A 15,123-nucleotide genomic window follows, 5' to 3' on the forward strand; every position below is an offset into this window, starting at 1 on the left:
TGTCGTAGTGATCCAATAGTTGAGACAGACAGGAGCGACCAGTTCTAAACCCATGTTGCCCTGGGTTGTGTAACTGATGGGTTTCTAGATGGGTGGTGATCTTGCTTCTTAGGACCCTTTCAAAGATTTTTATGATATGGGATGTTAGTGCTGTTGGTCTGTAGTTCTTTGCTGTTGCTTTACTGCCCCCTTTGTGGAGTGGGGCTATGTCTGTTGTTTTTAGTAACTGTGGGACGACCCCCGTGTCCTTGCTCCCTCTCCATAGGATGGAAAAGGCTCGTGATAGGGGCTTCTTGCAGTTCTTGATGAACACAGAGTTCCATGAGTCTGGCCCTGGGGCAGAGTGCATGGGCATGTCATTTATCGCCTGTTTGAAGTCATTTGGCGTCAGGATAACATCGGATAGGCTTGTGTTAATCAAATTTTGTGGCTCTCTCATAAAAAATTAATTTTGATCTTCGACTCTCAGTCTGGTTAGCAGCTTGCTAAAAACTGAGTCATATTGGGACTTGAGTAGCTCACTCATTTCCTTGCTGTCATCTGTGTAGGACCCATCTTGTTTAAGTAGGGGCCCAATACTGGACGTTGTTCTCGATTTTGATTTGGCATAGGAGAAGAAATACTTTGGGTTTCTTTCGATTTCATTTATGGCTTTTAGTTCTTCCCGCGATTCCTGACACATAAAGGATTCTTTTAGCTTAAGTTCGATGCTTGCTATTTCTCTGACCAGTGTCTCCCTACGCATTTCAGATATATTGACCTCTTTTAGCCGCTCTGTTATTCTTTTCCGTCGCCTGTAAAGGGAGCGCCTGTGGGTGTTAAGGGCACCTAAAAACCCTACCAGGCTATGAATTCAGTTGGTGATATTTGGACTAAAACGTGAATAGGGCTACTGAAATAGTAGTTAACAGAATTTAATACAGAGTTCAATTTGATACAAAAAGTATAACTTGCATGTTGGAGAAACCGGTGACTTCTGGCAGTTCCAACTGACGATTAACACTTGGGTTGGAAACAGTAAATGTATAAAAGGCATTCAGCATGAAGTTATAAATAAAGACAATAGATCAGGCCAGCAAACAAAGGGGGACAGCAGAGGGCAGCAAGGGACTAGCTCCCTTAAGGTTTACTATACTAATAGCAGGAGTGTAAGAAATAAGATAGATGAGCTAAGATTAATTGCAAGTGCAGGAAACATAGATATTATTGCTATAACAGAGACCTGGCTCAATCTGAAAGATAGAGAGATGCCCTCTGAATGTCACATACAAGGCTATAAATTATTCCACACTGACAGGGTCAACAGGAAAGGTGGTGGAGTAGCGATGTATGTCAGAGACAATTTAAATTGTTGTGTTAGACAAGATATTAAATTAGAAGCGTCAGCCACTGAATCTGTTTGGTTACAGCTTCTCGAGGGCCGAGAAAAACTAATTTTGGGTGTGATTTACAGGGCCCCAAATCTTGATAGGGAGTGCAGTAAACTTCTATGGGACGAAATTCGTAAGGCATCTACATACGAAAATGTTGTGCTAATGGGAGATTTCAACTATAGACAGATTGACTGGAGCAATTTGACAGGAAATTTAGAGTCAGGTGACTTTCTTGATACGATCCAGGATTGTTTTTTAAAACAGTTTGTGACAGAGCCAACTAGGGGAAATAACCTCCTTGACTTGGTTCTTGCCAGTAGGGAAACACTAATTAATAATCTTGAGGTTAATGATGAGCTTGGGGAAAGTGATCACAAATCACTCAGTTTTAATATATCATGGAATTCCCCTAATAATGGCAATCAAGTCTCCGTCCCTGACTTTCGCTTGGCTGATTTCATAGGACTGAAAAATTACTTAGGTGGACTGAACTGGAATGACCTGACTAAGGGTCAGGTAGGTGGTGATGGTTGCCGATATGATGCTTTCCAGGGCATAGTTCTAGCTGCTCAGTCAAATTATGTTCCAAATAGGGAAATCAGATCAAACAAAAATGATCCTAAATGGATGAACAATAGATTAAAATATCTGATTGGTCAAAAGAGAGGCATATATAAGCAAATCAAAAGAGGAGAGGGGCAATTGAGAAATCGATATATTCAGTTAAAGAGAGAAATAAAAAAGGGAATTAGAAAAGCAAAAAGAGATTATGAGGTTAAAGTTGCAAGAGAATCGAAGACTAACCCAAAAGGATTCTTTCAGGTATACAGAAGTAAGATCAGGGACAAGATAGGCCCACTCAAAAGTTCCTCGGGTCAGCTCACTGACAGTGATAAGGAAATGTGTAGAATTTTTAACACATACTTCCTCTCAGTTTTTACACAGGAGGATACCAGCGATATTCCAGTAATGATAAATTATGTAGAACAGGACGATAATAAACTGTGCACTATTAGGGTCACAAGTGACATGGTCCTTAGGCAAATAGATAAATTAAAACCTAACAAATCCCCAGGCCTTGATGAACTGTATGCAAGGGTTCTAAAGGAATGTAAAGAGGAGCTTAGCACACCTTTGGCTAATCTTTTCAACATATCACTACAAACTGGCATGGTGCCAGATAAGTGGAAAATGGCAAATGTGATACCTATTTTCAAAACAGGTGACAGGTCCTTAGCTTCGAACTATAGACCAATAAGCCTAACCTCCATAGTGGGAAAATTTATGGAATCAATAATTGCCGAGGCAGTTCGTAGCCACCTTGAAAAGCATAAATTAATCAACGAATCTCAGCATGGTTTTACAAAGGGGCGTTCCTGCCTTACGAATTTATTAACTTTTTTCACTAAGGTATTTGAGGAGGTAGATCATGGTAATGAATATGATATTGTGTATATGGACTTCAGTAAGGCTTTTGACAGGGTCCCACATCAGAGACTATTGAGGAAAATTAAAGCACATGGAATAGGAGGAGAAATTTTTTCCTGGATAGAGCCTATCTGATGTTATCCTGACGCCAAATGACTTCGAACAGGCGATAAATGACATGCCCATGCACTCTGCCCCAGGGCCAGACTCATGGAACTCTGTGTTCATCAAGAACTGCAAGAAGCCCCTATCACGAGCCTTTTCCATCCTATGGAGAGGGAGCATGGACACGGGGGTCGTCCCTCAGTTACTAAAAACAACAGACATAGCCCCACTCCACAAAGGGGGCAGTAAAGCAACAGCAAAGAACTACAGACCAATAGCACTAACATCCCATATCATAAAAATCTTTGAAAGGGTCCTAAGAAGCAAGATCACCACCCATCTAGAAACCCATCAGTTACACAACCCAGGGCAACATGGGTTTAGAACAGGTCGCTCCTGTCTGTCTCAACTACTGGATCACTACGACAAGGTCCTAAATGCACTAGAAGACAAAAAGAATGCAGATGTAATATATACAGACTTTGCAAAAGCCTTCGACAAGTGTGACCATGGCGTAATAGCGCACAAAATGCGCGCTAAAGGAATAACAGGAAAAGTCGGTCGATGGATCTATAATTTCCTCACTAACAGAACACAGAGAATAGTCGTCAACAGAGTAAAGTCCGAGGCAGCTACGGTGAAAAGCTCTGTTCCACAAGGCACAGTACTAGCTCCCATCTTGTTCCTCATCCTCATATCCGACATAGACAAGGATGTCAGCCACAGCACCGTGTCTTCCTTTGCAGATGACACCCGAATCTGCATGACAGTGTCTTCCATTGCAGACACTGCAAGGCTCCAGGCGGACATCAACCAAATCTTTCAGTGGGCTGCAGAAAACAATATGAAGTTCAACGATGAGAAATTTCAATTACTCAGATATGGTAAACATGAGGAAATTAAATCTTCATCAGAGTACAAAACAAATTCTGGCCACAAAATAGAGCGAAACACCAACGTCAAAGACCTGGGAGTGATTATGTCGGAGGATCTCACCTTCAAGGACCATAACATTGTATCAATCGCATCTGCTAGAAAAATGACAGGATGGATAATGAGAACCTTCAAAACTAGGGAGGCCAAGCCCATGATGACACTCTTCAGGTCACTTGTTCTATCTAGGCTGGAATATTGCTGCACTCTAACAGCACCTTTCAAGGCAGGTGAAATTGCCGACCTAGAAAATGTACAGAGAACTTTCACGGCGCGCATAACGGAGATAAAACACCTCAATTACTGGGAGCGCTTGAGGTTTCTAAACCTGTATTCCCTGGAACGCAGGAGGGAGAGATACATGATTATATACACCTGGAAAATCCTAGAGGGACTAGTACCGAACTTGCACACGAAAATCACTCACTACGAAAGCAAAAGACTTGGCAGACGATGCACCATCCCCCCAATGAAAAGCAGGGGTGTCACTAGCACGTTAAGAGACCATACAATAAGTGTCAGGGGCCCGAGACTGTTCAACTGCCTCCCAGCACACATAAGGGGGATTACCAACAGACCCCTGGCAGTCTTCAAGCTGGCACTGGACAAGCACCTAAAGTCAGTTCCTGATCAGCCGGGCTGTGGCTCGTACGTTGGTTTACGTGCAGCCAGCAGCAACAGCCTGGTTGATCAGGCGCTGATCCACCAGGAGGCCTGGTCACAGACCGGGCCGCGGGGGCATTGACCCCCGAAACTCTCTCCAGGTAAACTCCAGGTATGGTTGACAAATAGGCAGCAGAGAGTTTGCATAAATGGGGAGAAATCAGAGTGGGGAAGCGTCACGAGCGGTGTTCCACAGGGGTCAGTGTTGGGTCCCCTGCTGTTCACAATCTACATAAACGACATAGATGAGGGCATAAAGAGCGACATCGGCAAGTTTGCCGATGACACCAAAATAGGCCGTCGAATTCATTCTGACGAGGACATTCGAGCACTCCAGGAAGATTTGAATAGACTGATGCAGTGGTCGGAGAAGTGGCAGATGCAGTTTAATATAGACAAATGCAAAGTTCTAAATGTTGGACAGGACAATAACCATGCCACATATAAACTAAATAATGTAGATCTTAATATTACGGATTGCGAAAAAGATTTAGGAGTTCTGGTTAGCAGTAATCTGAAACCAAGACAACAGTGCATAAGTGTTCGCAATAAAGCTAATAGAATCCTTGGCTTCATATCAAGAAGCATAAATAATAGGAGTCCTCAGGTTGTTCTTCAACTCTATACATCCTTGGTTAGGCCTCATTTAGATTATGCTGCACAGTTTTGGTCACCGTATTACAGAATGGATATAAATTCTCTGGAAAATGTACAAAGGAGGATGACAAAGTTGATCCCATGTATCAGAAACCTTCCCTATGAGGATAGACTAAGGGCCCTGAATCTGCACTCTCTAGAAAGACGTAGAATTAGGGGGGATATGATTGAGGTGTATAAATGGAAGACAGGAATAAATAAAGGGGATGTAAATAGTGTGCTGAAAATATCTAGCCTAGACAGGACTCGCAGCAATGGTTTTAAGTTGGAAAAATTCAGATTCAGGAAGGATATAGGAAAGTACTGGTTTGGTAATAGAGTTGTGGATGAGTGGAACAAACTCCCAAGTACAGTTATAGAGGCCAGAACGTTGTGTAGCTTTAAAAATAGGTTGGATAAATACATGAGTAGATGTGGGTGGGTGTGAGTTAGACCTGATAGCTTGTGCTACCAGGTCGGTTGCCGTGTTCCTCCCTTAAGTCAATGTGACCTGACTTGACTAGGTTGGGTGCATTGGCTTAAGCCGGTAGGAGACTTGGACCTGCCTCGCATGGGCCAGTAGGCCTTCTGCAGTGTTCCTTCGTTCTTACGTTCTTATGTTCTTATTAATGGACTGAGACGGGCCTTCTTATATCACTGTATATAACTTTTCTTATTTTGTTCCTAACTTCACCACACTAATTTTTATGATATCACTGTTTAGCTAGGGTATTGCAATTGAGGTAAAAAGTTTACTGGAGAAATATTGGCTTGCTGTTGAGTATATTGCGATCTCTGGCAACTCTTCAATTTACACAGTTTCGTAACTGTGCGCCTCTTATTTCCATAAGTTGAACTTCATGTTCACAAGAAAGAATTAAAAGAGAAATTCTAGTATTTTTTCATTCCACCACACCAGGTATTTTGGTGACAACAATATTTGTTATAAAACACTGGTGTGAGGTTCACGACTCGTCTGGTACTCCTGGCGACTGTTGGCTAGTGGCTAACGCGACGGGCTGGAGTTTTGAGACTCTATGACCGCGGGTTCAATCCCGGCCGGGGGTATGGTTTAATGAGTCAGTCAAAGCAACTCACTTCCACTGGTGACCCCATAAAATCTAGTTAAAATCCTAGATTTTCGTATTTTCCATAGATACGTACCTTATGATATCAGTGGATTATATGTAGGGTAGATTAGCAGATTGTAGGAAATTATTAAACGTACTGACTTGTATAGTACAATCCTGCGACAACAGGCAACTGTTTACAACAAGAGTTCAAACCAGTAGGAAACAAATTTCCTCTTAGTTTCATCACATTTATTGGGGTATCTTATCTATACACTACTGGATACCCTCCACAAGGCAGACCTCCTTCTGCCACCACCTCCCGGAATCTGACAGGCAGCCTCCAGAGATACACCCGTCACCTGAAAGACACTCGAAGCCTCCCTCCAGGAAGCTGGGGGATTGCGACATCCCCAGATGATCCAGATTCCATGACAAACAACACTACCAAGGACCTCAACGGAATGGTACACTTCCCTCTACCTACGGTACTCTTCCTTCTACCTAGGAACTAGAATACCTGAGGGGAAGGACCCCAAAGGCTGAAAACAGGAAAGGGAGAGAGGAGGAATGGGAAACGAGGGATATGGAGGATGGAACAGGGAAAGGGATAGGGGAGGGGGTAATTAGGTTTGGCCAGTGGAAGAAAACCAAAAAGTCCAATTCCTCAGACCAAATGCCTCTTTGCGTGCTAAGGAGTCCCCCACCCTCTTGAAGAGGTCCCATCATGAAGACTGAGGGACTGACTACCATCAGTCATGACGACTGAGGGACTGACTACCATCAGTTATGAAGGCTGAGGTACTAATTACCACAAGTCATCAAGACTGAGATATTAACTACCACCAGTCATCAAGACTGAGATATTAACTGCCACCAGTCATCAAGCCTGGGGTATTGACCACCTGTATGAGGAAATGACATCTATATTAAAAGACAAGAACACCAATAAAAGATCCTTCTTGAAAGACATGTCAACATGGTATGACAGCTGGGAAAATACGATGGTTGGTAGGGATGGGGCTGTCTTGGACAGTGCTCCTGAGGGTGCTAGTGCTGTCCTGGAGGACAGTGCTAAGGGTGCTAGTGTAATCCTGGAGGACAGTGCTGAGGGTGTTAATGTAGTCCTGGAGGACAGTGATCCTGAGGGTGCTAGTTCTCTCCTGGAGGAAAGTGCCCCAGAGGGTTCTAGTGATGTCCTGGAAGAGAGTGCTGGTGAGGTTACTAGTGTTTTCCTGGAGGGCAGTGAAGAGAGCGCTATTCAGTCCACAGAGGTTCTAAATAGAGATACAGCTGGAGATGGACTGAAATGGGATGATGTCTCAGGTAACAGTGTCGACACACTACCAGCAAAACCTGGTGGAAGCACTGATGTCAATACTGGGGCGAAAGATAGGGATGAAAGAGGAACAATAAATGCACCAGCAGAAAACGTAGCTACAGTAAATCCTAGGAAACAGAATTACAATATATGTAAATACTATGCCTTGGGTATCTGCAGGCACGGTATATCTGGTAAAACAGGTGGGACATGCGCCTTTGACCATCCCAAAAACTGCCACACCCACATGACAACAGGAGAGTGCAACTTCCCCTCCTGTAACTTATTCCACCCAGAAATGAGTCACTCATCAACCCATGAAACAAAATGCTACAACGCATGCTGCCAGGCACATCATCTAAAGGGACTAGAAGACAGACCAGCCAGACTATGGGAAACGAAAGAGAGGAGCCATAACCTCCCCAGGGACAGAAGTTTTTTAAAATTAGGAGGGAAAAAAGACTGGCAAGAAATGACAATAATCCTCCACCAACTGAGCACACTTCAGGAGCTGAGGCACAGACATTGGCCTCCACTCCAGTCGTGACTGTCCCTGGTGAAAAGTGAGGGAACGTGATTGACGGCACTGCTGTAAATAAGTGGTAAAATTAGTGAATAATGGTAGGACTGGGGGTGATGGGTGCGCCGCCATGGAATGTGTCCAGGGAAAATTACCCGTGAGTTAATCCTCACTCATCGGTCCCAGATCTTAATGGAGTGACCTTTAATGTGTATAATAATTATGAGATATTAAATCGTCTTGTGAATTGCAATGTAATTAATGATAATAACATTAAGTTAAGAGAATGCATGAAGTGAAATAAGTCGCCCTGCTCCGAGTGAACACGTTAGACTGCGTTGTTCCCGTCCAGAGGATAGTGAAGTTTTATGGAGTCACGACTTCTAAACTGGGACAAACCAACGGATAACTCGTCCTGCTGGAATAAGAACCGTGTCGGTGTAGCAGGACATCGAAATGAGATGGTGAATGGAGGAAATAAGGAGTATCAATCACCCACAGTTAAGTAACCCTTCTAGTTATAGCAGACTGATACTGGCCAGTTAGGTATGTTGTAATTGGATAGGTTATGGGTGATCCAGCCACATCAAGTGACCACCAGAGAATATCTGGTAAGTGGTGGGATTATGTACAAATGTTTTTCTTTGATGGATGTATCCATGTGAATCCTACCCCCCCCCCCCACCTTCATTCAGTTAAACTAATATAATCTATACAGACCACAATTAATAAGTAGCTCCGTACTTGTGGGTGCTATCCAACTTGTACTGGTCTCGGATAGATATGGATAAGATTGTGAGGGTCGAGGGGGCCACCTGCAGTGACCAGAGGTGGTTAAGTTTTCTCACATGTCTACACGGGGTGACTACGGTAAACATTATAGTTGTTGTCTCCCAATGAGATTACTCGTATGTATGTAATGTTGAGGTACGTACAAGTAATCACCCTAGAAAATCTTCCATAAGAGATGTAAGTCATAGCTCCGTGTCTTCCATTGCGGATGACACCCGGATCAAGACTGAGGTAGAGTACCACCAGTCATCAAAACTGAGGTATTGACTACCACCAGTCATCAAGACTGGGGTATTGACTACCTCCAGTCATCAAGACTAGGTTATTTACTACCAACAGTCATCAAGACTGAGGTATTGACTACCACCAGTTATCAAGACTGAGGTATTGATTACCACCAGTCATCAAGACTGGGGTATTGAGTCCAGTCATCAAGACTGAGGTATTGACTACCTCCAGTCATCAAGACTGAGGTATTGACTACCACCAGTCATCAAGACTGAGGTATTGACTCCACCAGTCATCAAGACTGAGGTATTTACTACCACCAGTCATCAAGACTTAGGTATTGACTACCACCAGTAATCAAGACTGAGGTATTGACTACAACCAATACCTAGGATTTACTGTAGCTACGTTTTATGCTGGTGCATTTATTGTTCCTGTTTCCTCCCTATCTTTCGCCCCAGTATTGACATCAGTGCTTCCACCAGGTTTTGCTGGTAGTGTGTCGACACTGTTACCTGAGACATCATCCCATTTTGGTCCATCTCCAGCTGTATCTCTATTTAGAACCTCTGTGGACTGAATAGCACTCTCTTCACTGCCCTCCAGGAAAACACTAGTAACCTCACCAGCACTCTCTTCCAGGACATCACTAGAACCCTCTGGGGCACTTTCCTCCAGGACAGAACTAGCACCCTCAGGATCACTGTCCTCCAGGACTACACTAGCACCCTCAGCACTGTCCTCCAGGATTACACTAGCACCCTTAGCACTGTCCTCCAGGACAGCACTAGCACCCTCAGGAGCAATGTCCAAGACAGCCCCATCCCTACCACCCATCGTATTTTCCCAGCCGTCATACCATGCTGACATGTCTTTCAAGAAGAATCTTTTATTGGTGTTCTTGTCTTTTAATATAAATGTCATTTCCTCATACAGGTGGTCAATACCCCAGTCTTGATGACTGGTGGTATTTAATATCTCAGTCTTGATGACTGGTGGTAGTCAATTCCTTAGTCTTAATGACTGGAGGTAGTCAATACCTCAGTCTTGATGACTGGTGGTAGTCAATACCTTAGTCTTAATGGCTGGAGGTAGTCAATACCTCAGTCTTGATGACTAGTGGTAGTCAATATCTCAGTCTTGATGACTGGTGGTAATTAGTCCCTCAGCCTTCATAACTGATGGTAGTCAGTCCCTCAGTCTTGATGACTGATGGTAGTCAGTCCCTCAGTCTTCGTGACTGGCGGCATAACTGGTGGTAGTCAGTCCCTCAGTCTTCATGATGGGACCTCTTCTAGAGGGTGGGGGACTCCTTAGCACGGCGAAGAGGCATTTGGTCTGAGGAATTGTACTTTTTGGTTTTCTTCCACTGGCCAAACCTAATTACCCCCTCCCCTATCCCTTTCCCTGTTCCATCCTCCATATCCCTCGTTTCCCATTCCTCCTCTCTCCCTTTCCTGTTTTCAGCCTTTGGGGTCCTTCCCCTCAGGTATTCTAGTTCCTAGGTAGAAGGAAGAGTACCGTAGGTAGAGGGAAGTGTACCATTCCGTTGAGGTCCTTGGTAGTGTTGTTTGTCATGGAATCTGGATCATCTGGGGATGTCGCAATCCCCCAGCTTCCTGGAGGGAGGCTTCGAGTGTCTTTCAGGTGACGGGTGTATCTCTGGAGGCTGCCTGTCAGATTCCGGGAGGTGGTGGCAGAAGGAGGTCTGCCTTGTGGAGGGTATCCAGTAGTGTATAGATAAGATACCCCAATAAATGTGATGAAACTAAGAGGAAATTTGTTTCCTACTGGTTTGAACTCTTGTTGTAAACAGTTGCCTGTTGTCGCAGGATTGTACTATACAAGTCAGTACGTTTAATAATTTCCTACAATCTGCTAATCTACCCTACATATAATCCACTGATATCATAAGGTACGTATCTATGGAAAATACGAAAATCTAGGATTTTAACTAGATTTTATGGGGTCACCAGTGGAAGTGAGTTGCTTTGACTGACTCATTGCCAACAGTCGCCAGGAGTACCAGACGAGTCGTGAACCTCACACCAGTGTTTTATAACAAATATTGTTGTCACCAAAATACCTGGTGTGGTGGAATGAAAAAATACTAGAATTTCTCTTTTAATTCTTTCTTGTGAACATGAAGTTCAACTTATGGAAATAAGAGGCGCACAGTTACGAAACTGTGTAAATTGAAGAGTTGCCAGAGATCGCAATATACTCAACAGCAAGCCAATATTTTTCCAGTAAACTTTTTACCTCAATTGCAATACCCTAGCTAAACAGTGTCCAAATATCACCAACTGGATTCATAGCCTGGTAGGGTTTTTAGGTGCCCTTAACACCCACCCAACAAGAGAAACGGCTAGCAGCGATAAGATACACATACTTATAAACCCAACAACAAAAGATAAAAAGATACACTACAAACTGATAAATTTACACTTTAAGAAGGTTATTAGATGAATATTAGATGAATATTACCAAAATCTATATCATGGATCCCTGTGTGGCCTGCACCCTCAGGCTACACAGGGATTCTGCATGAATTACATGCATCTCTGTGGGAAATGGGTCCATGCATCTTTTGCAGATATTCAGGAATCATCTGCAAGAGATATTAAACCAGGGAAGTGTTTATGGGTACGCCAAAATTAGAACCAAATGTGGGAAAAATCACATCTGTACTAAAAGATTAGAAACATCAAAACGGCCTTCACAGAAAACCTGACAGCATTCTATAATAACTGGGAAAATAAAAGTACTTGGCCAGATGATGCTGTCGCCCCTGGTATTGGTGCTACCATGAAAGGCAGTGTATTTATATTGTTGTAATCTTAGTAAAGTCTTTTTTCCAATTTACCATAATAAACTTTATTACACTTTTAGAAAATCAATTGGATGGTTAAAATATCTCTCATGAGAGAGGTTTTAACCATCCAGTTGATTTTCAGAAAGCCGAGAAAGTTATATCAGACTGATAGATCGATGCAAGAGAGAGTATGTGTACGAGGATCAAAATGGGTGGGAGTAACCGTATTTAAAACATGGAGGGGGTTAGAGGCGAGAAAAGCCTCCAACTGGATGCCTCGTGAGTCACAATGAGACCCTCCCCAGAGGAAATGGTGGGCGTTAAAATCACCAAGTAACAGAAGTGGTGGTGGTAAGGATGAAACTAGAAAGGCAAAATCTGGGATAGAAAATGCTCGAGAAGGAGAGAGATATAAAGAACATACAGTGGACCCCCGCATAACGATGGCATCACATAGCGATTTTTCCGCATACCGATTACTTTTATCGCAAAATTTTTGCCGCGCATACCAATTAAAAACCCGCTTACCGATTTTCGTCCGAGACGCGTCCAATGTGCCCTCAGCCAGCCTCACATGTGCCGGCCGTCCCATTGTTTACCAGCCAGCCTCCGCGGTAACATCCAAGCATACACTCGGAATATTTCGTATTATTACAGTGTTTTCGGTGCTGTTTCTGGAAAATAAGTGACCATGGGCCCCAAGAAAGCTTCTAGTGCCAACCCTGTGGTAAAAAGGGTGAGAATTAGTATGGAAATTAAGAAAGATTTTGAAGGGTTTGGGGCTAACCCTGAGAAGCCTATGCCAGTTGTGGAATCCATTGTGCCTACTTCAAAGATTAAGGAAATGTGTGCACAGTGGGTTGAACTGCAAACCTTTATAGATGAAAATCACCCTGACACAGCTGTTGCAAGCCGTGCTGGTGACTATTTCAATGACAATGTTGTGGCCCATTTTAGACAAATCGTAAAGGAACGGGAGGTACAGAGCTCTATGGACAGATTTGTTGTGCGACAGAGGTCCAGTGACTCTCAAGCTGGTCCTAGTGGCATTAAAAGAAGAAGGGAAGTAACCCCGGAAAAGGACTTGCTACCTCAAGTCGTAATGGAAGGGGATTCCCCTTCTAAACAGTAAGAAGATAATGCTCTCCCCTCCTCCCATCCCATCAATCATCACCAGATCTTCAATAAAAGTAAGTGTCATGTAATTGTGCATGCCTTTTTCAGTTTGTGTGTATTAAAATTAACATTTCATGTGGTAAAAAAAAAATTTTTTCATACTTTTGGGCGTCTTGCACGGATTAATTTTATTTCCATTATTTCTTATGGGGAAAATTCATTCGCATAACGATTATTTCGCATAACAATTATCCCTCTTGCACGGATTAAAATCGTTAACCGGGGGTCCACAGTATTGTAAACCACTTAGTCAAGTGAATACGGGCTGCAGTGTAATGCAGCGAGGTATGGACAAATAGTTGACAGTACGGAATATCATTGTGTAGGAGAAGGGCACTTTCATTAAAGGTCCCATCTGAGAAAGGATCTGAAGAATACAATAAATTATAGCATGAGATAGGTTGGAAAACAGATGAGTGTAATTTTGGTTCTTGTAAGCAAGCACCAACAGGGGAAAACCTGGAAAGCAACATCTGAAGCTCACCCCGATTACCCCTGAGGCTGCGGATATTCCACTGTAAATAGGCCATGATTGGCAATAAAGAAAATACCAGGAATCCATAGGGAAGGGCACCTGCGGACAAGAGGGGTTAGAAAAGTCAACGTGTGGTGGCATTGGAAGATGTTCAAGTAGCAAAGGAACGGAGCATTGCGAAGAATGGAGTTGTGGAGATGGAGGAGAGGGAAGAGAGGGAGTAGGAGGTGGATCAGTGCCCATTGAAGGTTTAGTCTCTGCAATATATTCTGAAATGGCTTCAAGTGCTTCTGAATTCAAAGATGTATGGGAGACAATATTGTAGGTAGAAGGAGGAGGGTGAGTAAAGATTGGGACAGTAATGGACTGTACCAAAGTAGAGGGGGACGAAAGAGTGTAGGGAACTGTAGAAGAAGGGTAGGAGGGAACAGAAGAGGCAGAAACCTGGGAGGTGGCAGAAGAGGGGAAAACTTGGGAGGGGAAGGGGGTGGAAGGTATAGTACAAGGAGTAGGGTGAGCCTCCACACTTGTAATAGAGCCAGAGAGAGGGGAAGAACTAGACACAGAGACTGGAAAGGTAAAGTGCGGAGGTGGAAGAAGGGAAGGAAGGGGCAAAGAAGATTTGAGCACTGGGGATTTTTTGGACTTCTGAGAAGTAGAGGGGCGATTGGTATAAGGTGTCGTACGGGGTCTTGTTGATACTGGGGCTTGCGAGGAAGGACGCAAAGATGTGAGAACAGACTGAATTGTAGTCGGGACGTCAGAACCAAGGACAGCAAAAGGATTAGATGCTGGAGTGGCTATGGGAGGGGCAACAACAGAGGAGGCTGCAGAAGATGGGACCCCAGAAGTGGGGGGACGTTTTGAAACATGAGAATAAGAAACACGGGGTAGTCTCCCTTGGAGGCGGAGATGAGTAACTGCCATAGCATAAGGGAGACCTTCTGCCTCTTTGAGGCAACGGATTTCACGCTCATTCAAGTAGACATGGCAACAGCAAGAGTACGAAGGGTGAGCCTCATTACAATTAAGGCAAGATGGAGGTTGACTGCAAGATGCATTAGAATGGTCGTCGGCACCACAGACTGGGCATTCGGCTATAGATCTGCAATATTTTGCTGGGTGACCAAAACGCCAGCAATTTCTACACTGTTGTGGTGTAGGGATCACCTTTCGAACTTGTAACCGATGTCCCGTGACATAAACAGAGGACGGGAGTTCACGGCTGTCGAAAGTTAATCGAGCCACATTGCAAGGGTAACGTCTCCGCCCGTGTGCAGGAAGGACATAAGTGTCTACTTTGAGGATTGGGAGATCCTGGAGTTCCAGCTGTTCAAGAATGTCATTGCCACATGACTGGAAATTCTTTTGGACTATGGTATGGGGCAGAATGACAGTACCACTACAAGAATTGAGAGAAAGATGTTTTTCAATAGTGATAGGAGTAGTATCGATATGCAAAAGGAGAGAAAGATCATGAGCTTGGGTAGCATTCTGGACAGCGACAATGCGCGTACCACTCTTGAGAGCATGAAATGAAATATCTCTACCAACATGATGCAGGAGCGCTTTGCCAATACTATGGTCA

This window comes from Cherax quadricarinatus, chromosome 30 (assembly GCF_038502225.1).
Source record: "Cherax quadricarinatus isolate ZL_2023a chromosome 30, ASM3850222v1, whole genome shotgun sequence".
Taxonomy (NCBI): Eukaryota; Metazoa; Arthropoda; class Malacostraca; order Decapoda; family Parastacidae; genus Cherax; species Cherax quadricarinatus.